A 22,348-nucleotide genomic window follows, 5' to 3' on the forward strand; every position below is an offset into this window, starting at 1 on the left:
AAGTGAGTTCCTTAATCAGAAGCAAAGCGGTGTGGAGTGCCACCGTGGTGGATAAGGTGTTCCGTAAGTCCATGGTAGTGTGGCAAAAGCATTGCGTGACCAAGCACAGTAAACCACCAGGTGCACTGCTCAAAGATTCCCCACAGGGAGGACTGGCCTGCCCCGCTGTCCTTCACGAATGTCTCCGAAGGGGCAGACGTGCTGTAGCTGTCCACTTTCGGGGGGTGCCTGCGTCTGGTGCAGACCCATCTGTAAACCAGGCCCGAGTCTTTCTGCACCAACTGATAAAAGGGGATGATGCCCCATGAGGCCAGAGGTGCGGGCTGGCAGAGCGAAGGTGGTCAGCAGGCGTGGGAACTGTGGGCATCTGGGCCACTGCTTTAACGAACTGACTTGTGCCTTCAGGGCCTGCTGAGGTCCAGTCTCCTAGGAACCACTCACATTTGATGATGGAGTGCTGCTGGGCACATCCAACTTTATAGTTTGATGAGTCAACTAACAGCCAGTTCATGATGGCCAGCTCGGGTCCGATGGTAACTTGGTGGCTCATGAGTAAGCTTTGGGTCTCTGTGAAGGCCCAATGGCAGGCCAAGAGCTGTTTCTCTGAGGAGAGTAGCCATCCACAGAGGATGGTAGGGCTTTGCTCTGGAATCCTAAGGACCTGCGTGTGATTCACCGATAGGGCCCGCCAAAGGCTCCAAACGGCACCCTGACTGCACTGCCTCTTCCAGCACCATCGATTGTCTGCTGGTCCCCGTGCCAGAGCAGCTTGCGCAGCAGCGTGGACCTGTTGCAGAGCCTTCTCTCGTTAGGGGCCCAACGCAAAAGAAACGAGCAGCTTTTCTAGTCACTCGGAAAAGGGGCTGGAGTAACACACCCAGACTATGTTGCCTCCAAAATCCCAAGAGGGACACCCCATTATGGAGGGCAGTTTGCTTTACTTGGTCTGAAGTAAATACCTCACCGAAAACTACCTCATAGAAACACCCAGGATGTTTCATCAAATATCTGGCTACCCCATGGTAATATTAACCATCACACATCCTTCTAAAAGTGAAATATACATTCTATCCATAAATAAACATTGTAGTGTTTTTCTCCTTTTTGTTTTAGTTCAGATGAACATAACATATAAAACAAACTTTTGTATTTTATTTGATATTTACTTTAGACTGTGTTTGGTTCTTTCTGACGTTGGGAGGTTTTTACTTTTGGCTGCACACCTATGGAGAATTTGTGTCTCCATTAAAAACAATTATTGATTGATTGATTTTATTTCTTAAATGTATCTTTGTTGTTGAAAGCATTACAAATGTCCCCTTTTTTCCCATTGACTCCCCCCCAGGCCTTCACCACACTATTATTTGTTAGAAGAAGGAAAGGAGGGAGAGAGGGAGGGAGGGAGGGAGGGAGAGAGAGAGAGAGAGAGAGAGAACGAGAGAGTGCCCACAAGAGATTTGTTGTTCCATTTATTGATACATCCATTGGTTGATTCTTGTTGTGCCCTGACCAGGGATCGCACCCACAACCTTGGCATATCGGGACAACATTCTAACAACTGAACTACCCAGCCAGGGTGATGTGTCTCCATTTTCAAAAAGTGATCATAGTTCAGGGAATAAAAGTTGCTAGAAAAGTCTGTTTTCCTTGTTTTTTATTAGTGAACAATTAGATCTCATTGTCAGTAAAAATGGAAGGCTGCAGCTTCCGAACTATTGAGCCTGTGCTAATAAATGCAACAGTTGTTCATAATTTGGTGGTAAATGACCTTTAAGTGTAGATGTTTACAGAAGCTGTCCTTGGGGAACAATTTAACTTCCAAATGACACCCCTGAGTGCTTGTTATCATTTAAATATGCTTCCTTTTGTCAATAATAGAATAACAAATACTGGTTAGATTTCTAATGTTGATTCAGATACCAGGAAACCTGCTGTATAAATTAGTGTACACTTGATTTATATTGACCAAAATTTTTTTACATTGCTGTGTTACAGGTCAAGGTGACATGCATTTAAATGCATTCTAGACCGGAGGTCAGACTTGACTGACATGAATGCTTACACTGGTTTTAATTAACTTTTAAATATTATCCTAAAATTCCTTCTCAAGCACCAGTTATTAGGAAGAGGATTGAAATGAATTTAGGACATTAGTGGAGACCTTATTTTAAAAATCGATACTCTTGATCTTTCCCATAAAAATTATTGGAGTAAATTATTGCTACACTTTATCTTATAATTTGTATGGAAATCAGATCCGCTTTTTCCATGATAGACTCTGAATTCATATTCTGTGGGCTTTCCATTGATGGTTTTGCAGAAATAATCTGAGATAGCATTGAGAAAAGCAAAGTAATGAACAAAGTCTTACCTGCTACAGAACGTACTTTATCAAGCAAGTGCATTTTCTCAGTACTATGAACTTTTCCACTGATGATGCATGTGGAGGGAGGGTGGTTTGCAGGGTGAGGATGTGGATTAGATTTGCCGGCCATTCATTAGTAGCCCAGAGTGGTAGATGTTTTAGGGAAGCTTTAGTCACAATCTGCTTTGCCTTTTGAGAGAATATCTTCCAAATGAATGCTGCTTCTTTTGCATATTAATATTGTTGGATAAAAATCATTTGCTTTCAGTGTAGAGATTTTCTCATTTGTGCCCCATGTAAGAAGGTCAAATTCGAAAGTTTAGAACAGAAATGTACAAAGGTTTTGATTTTTCTCAACCATGAAGATCTTCATTGTCAATCAAAAAGTGTGCTTTGCGGGGGAGGGCTGTAAGGGGTCAATGGGAATAAAAAGGGGCATATGTCCTACTTTCAGCAATAAAGGTGTGGTTTTTTTTAAAGTGTGCCTTGGATTCCGTATGAACTGTTATCCATGTAAACAAAGCTACCTTCCAGAGCAGAAAAGACACCAACCTGACCATCTTCCAACGGCAGGTACCCAGGAAGTCCGTTTAGTTTCAGCCACACTGTGCTTCCTTAGCCTGTAGCTTTGTGCCTACGTTTCACGCACCCAAAATAGCATCGACCCCTATTGTCCACGAGGGCAAAAGAAGTGGCAGCGTTGAAAATGCTAATAAGAGAAGGGGAAGTGGAGATGATAAAAATTGAAAGTGATGAGAGAATGACAAATGTTGCTTGTGTGTGTGAGATGAATCATTCAATAGTGGGAATGAAGCTGAAGGACAGAGGGGAGAGTCGTGCAGCCTTTCCTGTAAGTGGACATGGCACTTAAGAGGTGACTGACAAATGGAAGATTTTGGGGTGTCAGCACCAACTTCGGGTGCCTGGTGCTAAGGGAGAAGGCAGGGAGAATGGGAAAAAGACTAATTGTTGATGTGATGGTACTGCTGGTGGATGGAACACTGTCCAAATGAAGGGTTGGGCTTCCAGTGCAAACGACTAGCTGCTAAAGCTGTGGTGCTCTGACATGGCTGCATCTGGGAATCACCCAGAGGTCTTTACAATCCATGATGCCTGGGTCCCGCCCTTCGAGAGCCTGGAGGTGCCAGGGAATGAATTGAGCATCAGAATTGTTAACAGCTCCCTGGGTGATTCTATTAAACAGTCCAAGTTGAGACCTGAACTAAAGATGTCCCCAACAAGCTCGTGGAGATCATTTGCCCCAGCACATCCGTGGTTCTTGGGAGCGATAAAAAAATACCGATTTTCAGGCTCTACCCCCAGAGGTTGTGATGTAATTAGGGCCCAGGCTGTGGTATGGTTTAAAAACTCTCCAGGTGATTTTGATTTGTACCTAATCCCCAAAACCGAGGGATGGGTGGCTTACCCTGTTTTGAAAAAGATGCCCCGTACAGTGGACATGCAGCATGAAGGTAGAAGCATCGGCTTTGATTTAAAGCTTTAGAGCAGTGGTGGGGAACGCCTGGCCCTCGAAATCACTTGGTATGGCCCTGCCAAGGCATTAGGGGTGAGTTTATTAAATGTTTGACCAAATAGAGCAGGCTAATTTTTAAGGTGATAATTTTGTAGGACCCTCGGATGATATTATAAATATCCAAATGGCCCTTGGCAGAAAAAAGGTTCCCCACCCCTGCTTTAAAGGATCGGTGCACATTCTGATTCAGCAAAAGTGCACCTAAGACTGAGCGCCTAACCCAGGGGTGGGCAAACTTTTTGACTCGAGGGCCACAATGGGTTCTTAAACTGGACCGGAGGGCCGGAACAAAAGCATGGATGGAGTGTTTGTGTGAACTAATATAAATTCAAAGTAAACATCATTACATAAAAGGGTACGGTCTTTTTTTTTTAGTTTTATTCATTTCAAACGGGCCAGATCCAGCCCGAGGGCCGTAGTTTGCCCACGGCTGGCCTAAACCATACTTGGGTCTATAGATCCATATGAACTTAAAAAAGGCTTTCTGCCCTCAGCCACTTTGAGGAACTTCTCCGGAGTGTCGTAACTAAGCTTCGAGCGAGGCGCTTGGTTCCACATTCTTGCAAGTCACTAGTTTCCTTGAACCTCCTGTCCCTTAAAGTGCCTACCTCCGTTTCTCACAAGGATCCAATGTAGGTCCTGAGCCCGTAGGAAGAACTCCCTCTGCGGAAAAGCTGTTGCTATTTTGAATACTTCTCATTAAGTTTTGCCAGTAGGGATTAATATGCCCTATATTTCACCTTCCTTTCATCCAGAATGAAAATTTTTCTTTTTTTCCTCATCTTTGAATACTTCAGCATTTAATTCACTGCTTTAACTGAATTCTCTTTCCAAGCAGTGCTTTCCTTGCAGTGTTTTCCAATTAGAGAATGAAATCTAAAGTGTCCTGGTCCCTCCAATGCAGGAACACATGAAGAACGTTGGTTATGTGGTTAAATCAGCCGTCGTTGAGAACCGCGTTTTATTGGTCAGAGGGCTTGGATGAAATTCCCCTTGTTTTGCTGTGCTTTGGATTCCCAACTGTTGGCAGGCAAAACCATGACTTCGTTTCCTGCTTTCTGCAGATAAGAGAAGGTGTTCTGAGCCGCGGCCAGAAGAGTAACCTGCATTTGTAAACGTTTTAGCGTTTGGTTCTGGCCTGGCACTGGGATGGGGCCAGTTCCCACGCAGACCTATTTTGGTGTGCTTTGCTGTGGGCAGAAGTAGGACTTTGCCTCCTGACTCATCGAGCTCAGGGTTAGCCAGGTTCAGAGGAGGCCAGCGTTAACAAACGTCAGTTTAACCCGGAGCGTTGTTTTTGAAGCTGCTGCCATGACCCTGGCATCTTCCTTTCAGTGAGTTCTGGGCCTAGACGGTTCTTTGGAGCTCATCTTTCTGGGGCTCATCATCTAAGCCCCTGGCTGGGGAGGCTGGCAGGCTTTTTAATTGGAAGTTTAGCTCAGAATTGATGTGATTTGCTGTGAGCACGTTCTGATACTGAGTGCTCTGTGGGGCCTGGTGAGGGGGCTGGCAGGGTGAACCAGGCAGGGGGTGTGCGGTGTGAGGCACAACTTTATCAGCTTCAGTATTTACTTACATTCATTGATTCAAGCAGTAGCTCTTTATGACCTGCGGTGTACCAGGCACGTCCTGGGCCCTGGGGGTGCATCACTTTCAGCAGTTTTCTTTCCAAGACCCTCAAGACATTCCAGATTTCTCTCTCATAGGGATTCTTACTGTTTGTGAACACAGCATACACTAGAGTCAGCTAATTCTGTATGGCTTTGTGGAGAGCTAAACATATAAATACGGTTATGTTAGCAAGCTTTAATGTGAGTAAACGGTTAACCTCAGTTTCCTTATCTTTAAAATGGGCTGTCTGTCGTAGCTAACCCATAAGGCCATTGCCCGGATTAAGTGATATAATGCATGTGAAATGCACTGCTTTGGAAAAAGGTGACCCAGAGCCCAGAGAGCCCACATGGTAGGACTTCATTGTTATGGGGAAACGTGCCTAAGTCTTATGGATTGCCCAGGCAAGTAAATAGGCGCTTCTAAAGAAGTCTTCTTTTGATACTTTGCCATCGTTTGCTTGAGGCGTGTGCATCTAGGAGAGTGCACAGAGCAGAAGGCACCTGGCTGGAAGGTGCTCCAGACCTGGGTTCTCACCCGCACAGGCCTCCTCACGCCTCGGTCCCCTCCTTTGTAAGACGGGAGAATGCTAGCACCGAGAGTTGTGAGGCTGAAAACAGAATTGAGATCATCAATGAAAAGCACCTCGTACTGCTTGGGGAATGTACTGAAAACACAGTTGCTGTTGTTTTCTGGGATCTGAAAAGCAGGAGGATCATGGCGGGTTCTCTTGATAGCAAGCTGGGCATGAAAGCACTCCTTTCGCCTCTTCATGTGTCATCTCTGCCTCCGACCTGGGCAGCCTGCTCTCCTGCTCAGAGCCACCTCCCAGGGCCCGGAGTCTCCTGGTGGACCCCGCAGGAGGAAGGGGCACTCGGGTTCTGCTGCGGAGGGTGGGAGGGAGCCTGCTTGATTCTAGTGCTGTGAGAGGCCTTTTTGCTGTGCAGTTATTCTCCACTGGACAGACGCCAGCTGCCCCGGAGCCAGGGTCTCACCCATTGGGTCCCGAGGCCTCTGGTCTCGGTTCTGCCCAAGTGGTCTGGAGGATGGAGGGGGTCATGCTCATGCCCAATGGGGATGTTCCTGGGCGTGCAAGGGATTGGAAAGTAACGTTTGAAACATGTCCCTGGTTCATTGGGGGTTAATTTAGGCCACTGAAGAGTTGTCCAGGATTGTTACTAATACTGGAGAGGAACTTGAAACAGAAACTCGGTACAAAAGATGGTCCATGTACAATGAGTTTTGGTAATTCAAGGAAGTGTTTTGTAATGTGTTAAGTCAAAATATAGGAAACACTTTTCGCCATAAAGAAATGGATATGGAAGTGCCCGAAACTGGCTTATTAAATAATACTGGTTAGACATGATTTAAAACTTTGTGCGTGTGTTTTACTCTTAGATTATGTGAAAGTTGGATTTCATCACTCCTGTTTGACCTGCCCAGTGTTTGCTTCTGTTGGCGGCCCCAGGTCTGTGCAGGAGCCTTCGCTGTAGGAAGTACTGTGAGCTACGAACTGTCCTCCAGAATGTGTGTGGACCGTTTTGTACCTGAGCCTTTATAAACAGTTGTACTGATTTTCCTCAAGGGGTATACAGACTGTTCTTACATGAATATGGATAGACGCCACTATAAGTTGGCTATGCTGCTGTCATTTTGAAAGAGTAAAAATTAGAATTGTAAAAATTTTACCATTTTGTAGATTTGGAGGGTTTCTTTAGAGCAACATTGATTTTATGTTGGAGATATGTTCATTTTTACTGGCCATATCTCATAGCATCTAGTTTATCAAAATGAAGACAAATTACTCTTTGAAAGCACCTCAGCATATTTTGAAGCGATCACTTGCTTAAGTAATAGATTTGTAACATTGTAAGATAGTTAATTTAAAGGGTAGCTCCATGAGAGTTGGATGGCGATGATAAAGAGCAGTGCCGTCGAACCTCTTTGCTCTTAGTCTAGCATGCAAAGGAAGCAAAGCATGTATCGGTTATTAAGTAGCATAATTAGTCAGTGTAGCTGAGGAAGTCAGGTCTTTGAATGCCTGGTTGGTGCCAGCTCCAGGCAATTGACAGCTGTAAGGCATGATTCGAGCCCTCAAGGAGCTTGCGGTTTAGCTGTGCACCAACCGACATAGTCTCCACGAAGCAGTGATGCATGCTTTATGGTAGGACACAGCAAAATAGCAGGTTGTATGGAATTGAGATTTGGAGAATGAGATCAGTAAAGTACCTGGGAGACTTTCTGCAGGAAACTGGGCTTAAGGTGCATTGTGAAGCCTAAGTAGGATTCAGATAAGTAGATGGAAGGGATAGGGCTTTGGTGAAGGAACCCAACTCCCCAAAAGAAAGAAAGATGTGGGTGAACATTATATGGTGGAGATGGGAAGAGAGCAGTGGCCAGTGCGCAGTGGTGAGTAGAGAATGGCATATGTTGGGCACATGGGCCACATGGCAGAGGTCCCCATGGAGGACCCCCTTTGTTCTGTCTGCTCCTGGAGGGTGGACAGCAGCCAGGGGTTGGGGACAGGAGGGCACATTCTAGCAGGTGGGATGTCTGAGTTGCTTTGGGCAGATGGGTGCCGAGGAGAGAATGCCCATCACTGGCATCAGGGAAGGGGGATGAGAAACTGAAATCTGATGACTTCGTGCAGAAATCAACAGGATGGCATAGCATGTTTTTGAACAGCAAAGTGGCATGAAAATGGGAAATCATGTTGATTAAGCTTAGCTTGGTGTACAGGTGCCAAAGGGGGAGTGATTGGAGTCCTCTGTGGGACGGTGGCTGTGGCCCAGGCTGGGATAACGGGATGCAGAAGTGACCAGGAGGAAGGTCTGGACTGGGCAGTGGCATAGGGCTGACATGAGAGGTCCTGAACAGAATGTCAGGGACTTTAGAAACTGTCTGGAATTGGCAGCTAATAGAAAAGGATGAACAAAACAATAAAATTAAGTGCCCTCCATCTCATCTCTGCTTACCTCTAGGCACTTCCTGCCATTAATGCCTGAGCTGCCTCTGGCCCCCAGTTGTGGGAGGATTGGGGTTCCCATGACTTTGAGTCTCGTCCCTGGGCCCGCAGGAAGCCTATCCTGCTCCCCTTCTCATAGCTAGTTAGCTGTGTTTTCCTTTCCCAAACCAGTTCTAGTTTCACTTCCTCCCAGTAGCCAGCGATGAGATTTTCACTTTTGCCCAAGAGTTTTCTTCTTACTCCCTCATCTTCAAACCTGTAAGCCAGTGAGTGATGGTTCCCCGTGGCAGTGCTGGCTTCCACGTGGAAAGCTGGCTCCCACATGTGGCTGGAGGTCACTCTGTTCAGATGATGCTTGAGACTCAAGCTGATTCTGGCTTTTCCTGGACAGGAACGTTGGGGAGAAGGGACCATACAACAGAATGATGGCTGACCAGGGAGGATCATAAACAGCCAGCTGCACTGAGCCACATCTGCCTTGAGCAAAAGAATTCCTAGATAATAAGAGAGCATCCATCCTCCTTGGGATCCGGGTGGGAGAATGGGTGGGGTTGGTGCTGCTTCCGATAATTCTATTTCTTCTCCCTAGAACAGTGATGGCGAACCTATGACATGCGTGTCAGAGGTGACACGCGAACTCGTTTTTTTGGTTGATTTTTCTTTGTTAAATGGCATTTAAATATATAAAATAAATATCAAAAATATAAGTCTTTGTTTTACTATGGTTGCAAATATAAAAAAATTTCTATATGTGACACGGCACCAGAGTTAAGTTAGGGTTTTTCCAAATGCTGGCACGCCGAGCTCAAAAGGTTCGCCGTCACTGCCCTAGAACCTGGTTGGCGTTCAGTTCCATTGAAGCATGTGGGTAGGCGAGGCACTGGGTGGTTAGGGGGCCCAGCGGAGTTCTGGAGAAGGCAGAGGGGGCGGAACAAGGTGGAGAAAGAGCCTGTGGAGATGAGAACCTTTGAGGAGCAGTTGGGGTTGGGGAGGGAATGCAAGTCAGATTGCAGTGAGTTAGGGAGCTGGACAGAGTGAGGAAAATGAGTGTGGGCCCAGCCAGATGCTTTGGCTGAAAGAAGGGAGAGATCAGAGCGCAGCGGGGAAAGAGGGTCAGGAAGGCTTTTCCTAAGTCAGAACACGGTGAGTGTTTCAGGGTCCGGAAAGGAGGCGGTGGTGTGAGCTGGGGGTTGTGCAGGGAGGGAGTGGAAGGGGACGAAGCCTCCAGGGAGGCCAGCTGCTGTTGTGGGCGTTGCTTTTCAGCCCCAGAGAGTCTGGGATGAGGGAGGAGCTTCAAGCAGCGTTGTCCCCTAGAAATAGGATGATGCCAGCCACATAGGGACCTAAACTTCTCTAGCAGCCATGTTTTAAAAAGTAAAAAGAAACAGATGAAATGAATTATAATAACATATTAGCCCAACAAATCCAAAATGCTATTTCACATGTCATCAATGTAAAAGCTATGGAGATGTTTTATATTCTTTCCCATTGTGATTCTTTGGAATGTGGTGTGTTTTTTACACTCACAGGACGCCACCACTCGGACTAGCCGCATTTCAAACGCCCAACAGCACTGTGGCCAGTGCTGCTGTCCTGGGCCAGGCAGACTGAGAGAGACGGAGGGGTCCCACTTACAGCCAGCGCTGTGGTGGGGAAGGAATAAAGGTACCCATTTGGGGAGCTGAAATCTCAAGTTTTAGCTTCTGTGGCTACTGTTGAGAATGTAATCTCACTATTATTTGCCTGCACTGCCCACATGAATCCTCTCATGTGCTTGGTGTGGGCTCAGGGGAAGGGTTGTGCTTGGGGTCAGCCTGGCCTCGAGTGGAGCTGTGGAGCTAGGGAGCAGTGTTCAAGGGCGCGAGTCACTCTCTGGACTCAGTTTCGAGCTCTACCACTTCCCACCTGTGAGCCAATGAGCAGGTTGCTTTACTGCCTGTGCCTCCGTTTCCTGATCTCTAACATGGGGATAGTAACCACACTTGAGACCGTAAATTTTAAAAGATATTGGAGTTCATGTTAAACATCATTATAGATTCTTTTAAAACCTTCCTAGGGACTAGCATTGTATGAAATGTTATTGGAGGTTGGAGTTTAAACAAAAAAATTGTCTCCTTCAATTCTGTGTTTTTCTGTGGGAAAATAGGAAAACATAAAGTTTCACATTTACCAAATTAACGTACGTGGAGCAGTAATTAATGTATTAGTCTTAGGAAGGTCCTCGCCTTAGGGTAGGTGATACACTCTTTAAAATATTTCACAAATGGGGAGCAAACTTGAATTCAGAAGCTCTGGTGATTCTGGGACGTGTGCCGTAAGGCAGCTTGCTTCTAATTGCATCCCAAGTTAGAAGAAATTTTTTATTAAGAATATCTGAATGGCCTTAACCCTGTTTTGCTCAGTGGGTAGAGCGTTGACTTGCAGACTGAGGGTCCTGGGTTCAATTCCGGTCAAGGTTACATGCCCGGATTGCAGGCTCAACCCTCAGTGGGGGGCATGCAGGAGGTGGCTGATTAATGATTCTTTCTCCTCATTGACTAGTCTATCTCCCTCCCCCTCCCCCTCTCCCTTCCTCTCTGAAATCAATAAAAATATGTTTTTTAAAGAAAGGATATCTGAATGAAGAGGCCTTTAGGATGCAGCTGGGAACAGGGGGAGGGGAAACCAGGGCAGTAGAAACCTTGTAAAAGCTACTGCGCATGTGCCCTTTATCTGTCAGTCAATGTCCCTTTTTTCAAATGAGCTTTTACAATAACCAGATGGCTGGGGCCCCTCCCTCAGTGAGGATGCAGGAACCTGCCTGCCTGCTTATGTCCAGCTCAGCCCTTCTGACTGAGCCCGAAGTCGGCTTTTGCCTACAAAAGTGGAAAATGTGCCTGATAAAAATGTTTAGTCTGCAGGGCCTCCTTTTATTTATCATATCAGAAAAGAACAATGTTTTGTTGTGTTGTGGTCAAAATAGAAGCCGACCTTGCTTGTTCACAAAAGCTCAAACCCTGGAGATAAGGGGGGCAAAATAATAGAGTACAATGGAAAGAGTAGAGTGTAATTATTTGTAGCTTGTCAAGTGAAGCCCTTTCAAGCCCCGAGTGATTCAAATCTGGGAACTCTGCACAATTCTATAAACGAACCACAACCAGCATCAGAGAGATCTCCGCTGGCCCGCAGACAGCGCTGAAATTGCATCAGTTTGTCATGCACTGAGCGCGCCAGCCTCACACAATATCATTTGGTTGCAAATGGGCCTGCCCCCGAAGCCCTGGAACACACTCCGTGGTATCTGACTCTTGGCCTGCGATTTGTCATGTCCCTGCAGCTATCAGTGTACAGTAATTTTAATAGATTCTGATGGTTTCCTTGTAGAAACACAGGATGCATCTGGTTTGGGCACAGGACACCAGAGAGACGCCTCTGGCGAAGGCAACGGGAGTGTGTGCAGAAAAACTGGAGATTCGTTTTATTTCATTAAAAATGGGTTTTAGGTGCTAGCATGGTGTTTTCTGAATTAAAGAAAGAATAATTCCCTGCACAGTTTAATAGCCGTAAAACACATTGCTTGTTTTTTCTTTAAAGTGGTTACCTCTCTAGAAATGTATCGCTGGCAGCAGTCTCTTAGAAGTCACAGCTGTAATGTATGGAATCAGTCGAATGTCATTGTTTAGTTAGCCCCTTGCACCTCAAAATGTGGGCCCTGGATGGGTAGCGGTGGTGGGAGCTTGTTAGAAAGTGAGATTCTCAGTGGCCCCCCCTCAGTCCCCCCCGCCCCACCCCCCAAGCAGTCTGTGTTCTCACAAAACCCCTGAGGATGTACAGGAGCATTACAGCTGGAGAAGCTGAGAACCGAAGGCTTAGAGCACAGGCCCCAGAGCCAAAGGCATCTGTGTTTAAACTCCCTCTCCCTGACTCAGTAAGTGTGGCTCTGGGCAGTTTGGTCCATGTGCTAAACTTCAGATTCCTCCTCTATTGAGTGGGGATTATATAGCTACAACATAGGGCTATTTTGAGGTTTAAATACAATTATAGGTGCCTAGAGACACAAATATCTCTACCTAGACCCCTCTATGTACAGTGCCTGACATAGAGAAAGCACACAGTACTAGTAAATGAAGGGTGTATAGCGGTACCTTCATGGACTTTGCCGTAAGAGTCTTAAGACTTGTCTAATCGTGAAAGAATCACTGAAATAATTTCCACGGTGCAGGGACTGTGGGTTCTGCAGATGAACTGCAGCTGCCTGTGGCTGCCTTAGTGTCCTCCTCCCACACACCCACGTGTCTTGTTAAGCTTTGTCCCACAGCATTGTTCTTTTACGACTTAGAATACATGGCGGAGCCATGGACAGTGCTGGCTGCCCAAAGAGGGGTACAAAATGGACCCTCTGACTCCCAGAGTTTGGGTGCCATCTCAGTGTGGACCAGACTCTGGTCCCAGCGCCCTGCCCTGGGCGCCTGGCCTCCTGGCCCTGGCTCACCAGGGAAGAAGCTCCTGTCTTAGTCTCTAGGTCCTGCTGGGGGTGCTCAGGGCTCTCTCTGTGTCCCCAAATCCTCCTGATCATCATAGGCAGGGGACAGGCACTTTTCCCGAGTATGGACCTGGGGAAAAAATACAGAGACAACAATGAACAGCCAGCTATAAAACAACTTCCATTTTTCCTAGAAAACAGTTTTATTCCTCTCTTTCCCTCCCCCCCCTTATTTTCCCCCACCCCTATCAATAATCTCTCACTCTCTCTCTGTAAATGTGAAGTTTTCAGTTCATTGGCTTTTACAATTATGAATAAGAACATAAACCTTTAGTTAAGTCACCCAAATATGCAGTTTATTTCCATATCTGGATCAGTTAAAGCAGTAGAGGTGGGAGGGTATATAGGGAGAAGTGGGAGAGGGAGAGGGAGTGGGTGAAGCTGGGCAGAGTGTAGGCCTGGATGGGGCAGGCCAAGGCGGAGGAAAGCAAAGAAAGGAGCAGGGAGTGCGAGACCTTCGAAGAGGAATCAACTTGGCTACTGAAATTTGTTCAGTGTCAGCTAACTAGCTTGTCAGTGTTCCAAAAATTAGGAGGTAACTGTCTTTCAACACGGGTTCCCAGTCTTGAAATTGCATGTAAAATCCTGCATGTATGTGTTTGTTTCCACAGAGGTCTTCAGGTTTGCAAATCTGTGACCCCAAGAAGAGTTGAGAATCCCTCTAAATCACATCTCCAAATGCCCTCCTGCCGAAGCTGAAACTGTTCAGTTGTATTTCTGTATATTTAAGGTTTTCCCTTTTCTTTAAGTTGCAAATATTAGCATCTTTCTGTATTTGTTATATATGGCTAGGATCTAGTTAAATCTCTGATGGGTCTTGAAATGAACAAATGGCCTATCTTTCTGAATATTGCCTTTTTTTTTTCTTTTCAAATTTCAAACTAATTTGATTAATTGGTTGCTTTAGTGATGGTTAGCTTCTGCCATAACTCTGTGGATTTCTATTAATGTTTGCGTATTACATTAAAGTGTTAATATATCCAATAAGCTTTCAAAACTGTCAGAAATGTATTACTCAAGATTGTCACATCATTGATTCCTACAGAACTTTGCCTGGCTGGATTGATATATATTTTCTGTGGTAATCTCACTGGGTCTGTAGAGGAAGCAGATTTAGTGTCAGAGTATTAATGAACACTATTTGATTTATTCAGCTGAATATGCAAGTACCCATTTTAACTTAGGAAATTAGAATTTGGAAGTCTTGTATATGAACATTTTCTAACTTTTCTTTGGGTTCCTATACGAATAAGTTGGTCTGACATGAATTCTAAATTTTTTTCTACATATTGTTCTATTGAATTAGCTTTAGTTGTTTCTTTACCTGACAAAACATTATTTGGCTCAATAAAGTCTGCACTCAATAATTACAGACCAACCTAAGATGACTCACCTTAAACTTCAGTAACAGAGAATGAGAAATAGGGAGTGTAAAGGGTGACAGGTGAAGACCAAGAGAAAGTCTGGCTGGAAGAGTGAGGCTGGGAGATTGAATGACAGGTACCAGGGAGTAGGGGGAGCTGTGTGGTTACCAAAGGTGAGGAGCATCGTTCTGCTGAGGGCTCTGTGTTCTAGTGGGAGGTGTTCGCCTCTCTGAATGGGTAGCCGAAGAGGTCTACCTGGCTCCTTAGAAAAATGCATCCACGTCAGAAAGAAAAGTACATTTGTACCAACAATGCCTCTAACAGTTGTACCAGGTTGGCACATATATTCTTAAGAATCCATTGGCCATTTCAGAGGCATGTTTTTTTGGGAAAAGACATATATTTGAAATGAGATGGGTATAGGCAGTTTAGAAATAAACAGGTCGAACATTTTTTTTTTTTTTAAAGCACAAGTGAAGGGCTGGCCGTGAGTAGGGGAGTGGCGCCCTTCCTTTGTGAGGATCAACAGAAGAAGGGAGGTGGATTTGTAGGGCTGGATGGGGGCACGTCAGCAACCAACCCTCTGTGCTGGAGTGCTCCCCCATTTTCTTGGGTGTTGCTTTCTTCCCACTTGTCTCCCACCTCTTCTCCTCAAACTTATTCCCTGTGTTCCATCTGGAACAGACCCGATTGCTCACAGCCTGGCCCCGGGCCCCTCCTGTGTCTGTGGCTTTCACCTCTGGGCTTGGTATGCCCTGCAGGACCTCCCCCCCCGCCCCCCCCCCCCCCCCCCCCCCCCGCCAACCTTTGTATCATCCTCTTTAGTGCATGCTCGGAGATTTGTGGTTTTCTCCTTCAGTCCTTTATAATAATGCCTAGTTATCTGTGACAGGTTTTGGTCTATTAATAGTGCCCTTCCTGTTTTCTAATGTGGACATAGATTTGTTATTTCAAAATATACCTCGAATGTCATTTCTAGGAACTTAGGGGAGGAGGAAAAGGCTACAGCCGAGGCTCAGCCCTCAACTTAACCCAGTATCTAGCACCCGGGGCCCTGACTTTCATGGATGAGTAGGAAGCTAAGGAATCGGTGGATTTTGCATGTAGACCGAGGTTTGGAGGATTCTGGTTTTGTGAGAAGGAAGAGCAAATGCACTGAAATGGAACTGGGTGTAGTGTGTGCTTGAGGACCGGGAGGACCAAGTGGTTGGTCTCAGGAGGGTCAGGAGTACAGATGGTCATAGGTAAGGGAGAGACCAAGGAGACCTACAGCTTCACGGTGATAGCTCAGACGTGATTTTTTGAAAAGTCCTGCTACACTTGCATCCTCTGCACATTTCTAAAGGTAACCTTTTATTGGGTTCAGGTTTATACTTGTTGAGTTTCTCTTTTGTATGTACACATACTCTGTTATCCCTGATATATCACCATCTCTTATTATATCCATTTCTTATTGTTCCTTTCATAACAAGTAATATACTATTAATAATTTTCCATTCTTGATTATTTTTCCAGTCTATATGTCCTGGAGAATATTCCTTATGAGTTCATAAGCATCCTCCTCATTTGTAACGGCTGCATGGTGGGTACTTCTGTATCATTTTACCCAACTAGTCTCCAATGCTTGAGCATTTGGGTAGTTTTAGGTATTTTGCTCTTACAAAGAATGCTTCTGCAGGAAATGTTTAATGAGCAACTGCTCTGGACAAGCCATTGTCTTAGACTACTTGGTGATATGATGAAGAATAAGGTGTATTTTCTGCCCTTCAAGTGCTTAGAGTCTAGTGGCGGGAAGTTTCCAGAAGTGGGCTCGAAGGGAAGTGGCCCATACCTAGTAGTTTAATTTAATCTAGTTGTTTTCAGGAATTTTGAGTATCTAAATGCACATTCTCATAAAAGCAGGATGAGACAAATATATGGGAGTGCATATTATGCTGCAGTCCTGCTTCCAAGTCAAATAAAAAGAAACCTTTTAGGTGAAGGTAAATGCTCTTCAATAAATCAATGTCTAATATATTGAGCTACAAGTGCTAGGTTTCAAGAAATCATTTTAGTTTAGCAGCACTTTTAAAAGGTAAAATATAGTTAGGGTTTTTTTTTTTTTCTTACTACTATTCTTCAGCCAAAATAGTGTGGTTTATTTATTTTATCTTTCTTTAACTTTATATCTAATTTTCATTCCTACATAAAAAAACACACACAAATATGGTTTTGTTTTGGCGAACTGGTTACCATGGTTTTCAGAGAATTTATTTGATTTTGAAATACTGTTTGTAGACTCACATATTTAATGTATAATACATCAAAATTCCTTTTTAGTTCCATTTATTTACTGCATGGCATGACAGAATATTTAATGTAGAAGCCTATTCTGTGTATGTTGGCATTCATTGCAAATTATGTGTATGTGTATCCATACGTGATGATTACTGTTTAGATTTTAGGTTTGTGGTCACACCTAGACTGTATATATATATTGACTCAGGGAATTTAGAAATTGAGCACATGGACTCTTTGGTTAGTTTTCCAGCTGACTGTGAGCAGTATTTGGCCTCTCTCTTCTGAAGTCTCCTTCCTCATTATATAGGTTTGTCCTGCCCTTGTGACTGCCCCATTGCCTAGTCCCACTTGTCATTCATTCTGCAGGGGTCACCCTCCCCCAAAACACTATAGGTTTTAAATTTCAGAGAAAGTTTCAAATAAATACTATTTGAACGACCGTTTTGTAAATCTTGTTAACTTGTTTCAAGGATAGCTTACATTTTATTTTAATTAGGCCAAAAGAAGAAACGTATGGAAAACTTAGAGATGATACAGTTTTTACTAATTGTGTAAGAAATGGTGATCTTTTGTTTCATCATGTTCCTCCCTAATTGCTTTCTCATAATTATTTTCATATTAGTATCTTGTTCTTATGGTGCTTAATTCTTTTTTTAAAAAAATATATATTTTATTGATTTTTTACAGAGAGGAAGGGAGAGGGATAGAGAGTTATAAACATTGGTGAGAGAGAAACATTGATCAGCTGCCTCCTGCACACTCCCCACTGGGGATGTGTCCGCAACCAAGGTACATGACCTTGACTGGAATCGAACCTGGGACCCTTGAGTCCACAGGCCGACGCTCTATCCACTGAGCCAAACCGGTCAGGCAATGGTGCTTAATTCTTAATGGTTTGTGTAATTGTGAATAACCCTCGCATGCTACTTTGACTTCCATATATACCATTTCAAAATAACATAAACCCTGTTTATTTTTCAGCTTTTAGAATCAATTTATGAGCGAGGAGTGAAAACTTCCTGGTGGTGTCAAAAAACAATATAACTATTAGGGACTTTCAACAGTATAGAAGTGAAGGAGTAGCTGATGGATGGTAGAAGGTGAGAAAGGTTCGGGAGAAGTTTAAAAGTACGAAGCATTATTTCAAGTTACAAAAGTAACCAGTGGAAGAACTTACAGTAAAATAACTCTCATATCTCGGGGAGGGGTAAGCAGAGTGGGGAGTAAGAAGATCAGCGAAATCCTCATCTTTCACGTGGGGATCATTAGATATTTTTTAAGGCTGACAAATCAAGACATGGAAGAATATGCATATTAACCCAGTTCTGGAAGTAATGACCATAAGACCTGAGGGTAGAAACCTATGTAAGGGCTTGCTTCTGGGTTGGAGCAGGAAAGTATTGCTTAGCTTATAATGACTTGTCTATGCATTTGATATGTTACTGAGTACACAAATTACTTAAAAGTTGTAAATATGTATTTGTAATAGAAAAGTTATAAGACAGAAAAGTACAGAGGAAAAAAAAAACCAACCCAGGGAATAGGTTTAGGCATGAACTTACTCATAATTAACTTACCTGATTTTTATTAATTTCAGGCAAAGCACGTCCAGTAAGTTTTAACACGATGTCATCTCCAGTGGAATATATTGCAGCCGGGTTTAAAGGCCAAGTAATTTACTGGTGGTGAGTCCATTGCTGGTCAGATTGAGGAGCCAGCTGCCCTGAGATAATTCCCTCCATCTCTTACCCCACACCTTGAGCCAAGGGTGTTGGCACCTTTGAGTCCTGGTGACTTGACCCAGAGCCTCACTGGGGCTGTGTTGTTTGTGTTAAAGGCCCTCCGCTGGGGAAGACCACCTGTCACCCCTGTCAGAGGAGACCTCTGCAAAGAGTGTCCCAGCAGCACCAGGCCCTCTCTGGCCAGGGCCGTGTGCCCTGCTTCCGCGATTGTCCCAGGCACCCTCACCGTGTCTCTCCAGCTAGCCGGAGAAAATCTCCCCTTCTTAGAGCCAGGATAGGACTGTTTTCAAAATCAGCTTCCCTCGAAACCAAGGGCAAAACCAGATACACAGGAGAAAATTAGGCTGGAAAGAGGTGAGGTTATGAGGCAGAGTTGTTTCTCTGCCTTTAAGCTTAGGCTGAGGAGGGAGCAGGTCTTCAGCACATTCTCCTCCCCCTTACCCAGGGCAGACATGGCTAGTGGATCCCAGCACTCTCTTCTGCTGACTCAGCCTGGGACAGCTCAGCAGCACAGGGAGCCATCCTAGCCAACCCCATCGGGCATGCGAGATGCATCCCCTCCTCTTGACATCACTGCATTCTGTCAACAAGTTGACCTCACAGACCGAACTTCCCACACACCTGTTTGCAGCCTTCTGTCGGTTCCGCCTCACTGGGGCGATTTGGTTGCTGTTGGCTAAGGCTGGGTCTGCTCTCATACCGCGGTGGCCTCCAGGGCAGCCACCATTCCTGTCATCTCAGAAACCTCCCCTCCTGTCCCCAACTCTTCTGTTGCTATTTTAAAATTAGACCACCTATAGTTTACCAGACTTCTGACTGATACTCCACTCACTTGCCCATATTCTTTCCACCTGCTTCATCTAGAGTTAATTTCTCGTCCCATGGCCAAATTCAAAAATAGCATATATAGTAAAAAAGAAAAAAAAAGTCTCACAAGTCTTGCCGTGTTTCTGTGACAGATCACAGCTTGTTTATAATAGGCCACAGCTTGTTTATAAAAGCAGCTAACTCCTCCCAGCTGCTATTTTCTTGGTTTTTATCATTAAAAAATATTAACACGTTATGGGACTGCCCTCAACCAAACATATTGACTTTAGCGAGATCTGAGGTTTAACTTCAACCACGAAAAATAAATGCTTATGGTTTTTGAAAACTGCGAAGTGAACGCTGAAGTACAGACTTCGGGGTTCTGTGTGTGTTGGTCTCACGGTGCTCAGTAACTTAAAATGGAAACACAGGTACGTGGGCTTTCCCCTGGCTTATTTCTGTCGTTAGATCAATATCGCATTGTAGAATATTGCACTTCACTGTCATTTAACATGAGATGCACAGAGGCTTGTATTTCAGAGGCCTCTGCCTATGTTTGAATGTCCCGATCTTGTCTTCATTGCCTCATCAGTATGCCAGTAGGTGTCACTGTGTACATTAAATGGAAATCAAATATGTCACTAAGTGCATTTCCAAAATTAAGTAGCATTACAGGTGTTTTTTCGTTTGTTTGTTTTTTTTTTTCAAAAAGAGATCTCCCCAAAGTAAGCAAGAATATTTTTACTCCTTCCTTTTTGTATTTAAAAATATTATCGTCGTAGGCTGTTTTAAGAAAACATGACCGTATGTCACTCTCCTGTCAGAACTTTATTGCTAGAAACTCTCTTCTGCCGGAAAGGGTGAGGATTTCTTCCTTCCAGATAGTCAGCTGTGATGATCTGAAAGTGTATGTAAAAATCTAACAAGATGCATGCGTAAATCTGTGTGTGTGCAAGCACATACATATTTGCCACTTAAAGAGTTTCCTTTAGTAAGTAATGTTATCTCCATATTCATTAGGCTACTCTTGAGGTTTCTAAATTTTTCTGTGACAGAAAGAAACTGTTGTTCACTGATCATGTTTCCAGTAATATTAGCGGGCCTTAATTGCTTAACTATCTGATCCTTTTTTTATGGGTTGATGCTTTTGCTCACCCCTTTTTAAAAAATGCAAGTATTTGGCTTTTTGTCTTCTATTATTTTGGGGGGGCGGAGGGGTCAAGATGCTCACTTATTCAATTACAAGGAGCTTAGATGTTAAGATCAGCAGTGTCCTAGAATGCTTTCTTCAGTTTAGTAATACAAATCCAAATTGTACAAATGTTCTGGAAAGCTGTGTGTGTGTGTGTGTGTGTGTGTGTGTGTGTGTGGAGATTGTGTTCTGTTATCTGAAATATTTGTGTGATTTTTCGGTTCAGAGAAAGTTGATGTTACTCTCATGCAGAGTGGCTTAGAGTAGCTTCGTGGGGACACAGTGTACCTGTGTGCCCTACAGAGTCCGTGCTAAACCATCTTTGACCTCACTTTTCCTGATTTACATGATAAAGTGGAGGTGTCTTCTATGTGATGGCAAGGGGGAAATTGGCTGCAAGATATAATGTGCAGTTAAAAACAGTGGAGCTTACTCGAATTTCCTTTCCATTTATAAGTTTTTAAATGAGTAATTAAAACCCCTGCAGGCAGTGTTGCAGTGCAGTGAGCCAGGGCCTGCATCTGAGGAACAGAACCCTGGCCGGCTCACCAGGCTCCCAGTGTGTTTATGGGCCGAGCTCAGACTTTTAGTTCCCTGGCCTGGGAAAAGGGAGACAGTGTTGTTGTGAAGGTTAAAGATGGGTTTAGCTGAATCAATCACATTTCGCTTCTTAAAAGAAAAAGTGAAATCAAAGTCAATATGGAAAAATGTAAACATCTCTTAAATCTTGATGATGGGTAGATGTGTCTGTTTATACTGTTTCCTACCCAGAGACTCTGATCTAGTTGGTCTGGTCAGAGGCCTGGACACTGATATTTTTAAACTGTTCTGCAGGTCACAAATGTGCACCCAGCATTGAGAACCATGGGTCTACAGGGCTTCTTGGAATTAAACAGGAAGCCAAATGTGATTGATGGGGCAGTTCTCGAATTAGAGTCCAAGAACTGGAGTCAGAGGGCCTTGTAAGGTTACCCCATCCGTTGGTGAGTGTGGGACAGTGACTAGAGGCTCACAGTGTGTGTGCATTATCGGTGGTTGGCTGTCCTGGCCATTTTTCAGAGCTGCTTTTTCTTGGTGCCATTTCCCTTTGATTTGAAAACCCTTTGCTATTCATTCCCATCGCCATTTCACCACCTGCTGGCAGCCTCCAGGGTGAGACCTCTGCCTTGCCCGAAAGAGGCCGCATGCTCTGCTCTTGCACTGCTGTCAGTTTCCGCATCCCCTGGCTGGGCGTCCTGGTGACCTTGGAGCTGGAGTAGTAAACCCCTTGCTGGCAGGGTTCTGGCAACAGCTGTTCTAAGGAAGGCTTGCTGTGGGCCGTAGCAACAGTAGCCTGAATGAACTTACTTCTCTTGCTATCGTGAGGTCAATGGAAATTCAGTCTACGAACTAGAAACTATGTGTAAATTTCAGTTCTGTACAACCATGTGGAAATGGGCATCGTGTGGTATTAGAAAGTGTAACTGGAGAAAGATAAAATCTTACCTGTCAAAGACCCAAGAGCCATCATTTTATTCCTTTACTCATATAAGTATTGCTCCTTTTTGAGAGGAGAAGTGGCCTGCATATTTTAAAAGGACAAACTTTGCTAGTTTAAAGATGTAATTCATATTACTTAGGTTTTGGATTTCTTGAAATATAACTTGTTTTCTTCACATCTAGCAAGTATTTATTATGTTCCTGCTTTATGCCTTATACTAGGGGTGGTTCTAAGGAGAATTTTTACCAAAAATTATAAAATGCAGTTTCTTTCCTGTAGGAATTTTCAGGCTATTTGAAGAAATTGCAGTTCCGACAGTGAAAACTGCCATATGGTTGGGAACAAAATAAAGAGATAATAAGTGGTCTTAGCATTTGGGGAAGACCAGTCTGGTCCAGAGGGGCTGTCATGCTGTAGATATTTAGGCATCCCAGCCCCGCTACTGCCCCAGTCCCGGGCTTGTCGCTGCTCTGCTGTCTTTGTCCC

At 44.3% G+C, this 22,348-nt stretch overlaps 1 protein-coding gene across 2 annotated transcripts in view; it reads left to right on the plus strand.

The window, feature by feature from the left end:
* Positions 1-22,348, plus strand: part of SNX24 (sorting nexin 24) — a 131,160-nt gene that overhangs the window by 12,364 nt on the left and 96,448 nt on the right. The window contains exon 1 of one of the 2 annotated variants that reach the window (XM_070411489.1): positions 18,253-18,326. The exons of the other annotated variant lie outside the window; for it this stretch is intronic. The gene's annotated coding sequence lies outside the window, so the exon portion shown is untranslated. Of the gene's footprint in view, positions 1-18,252; positions 18,327-22,348 lie in introns of those variants that run through there. 2 annotated transcript variants of the gene reach the window in all.

Source organism: Myotis yumanensis, unplaced genomic scaffold (assembly GCF_028538775.1).
Source record: "Myotis yumanensis isolate MYYU_CA2020_CCGP unplaced genomic scaffold, mMyoYum1.0.hap1 SCAF_4, whole genome shotgun sequence".
Lineage (NCBI taxonomy): Eukaryota > Metazoa > Chordata > Mammalia > Chiroptera > Vespertilionidae > Myotis > Myotis yumanensis.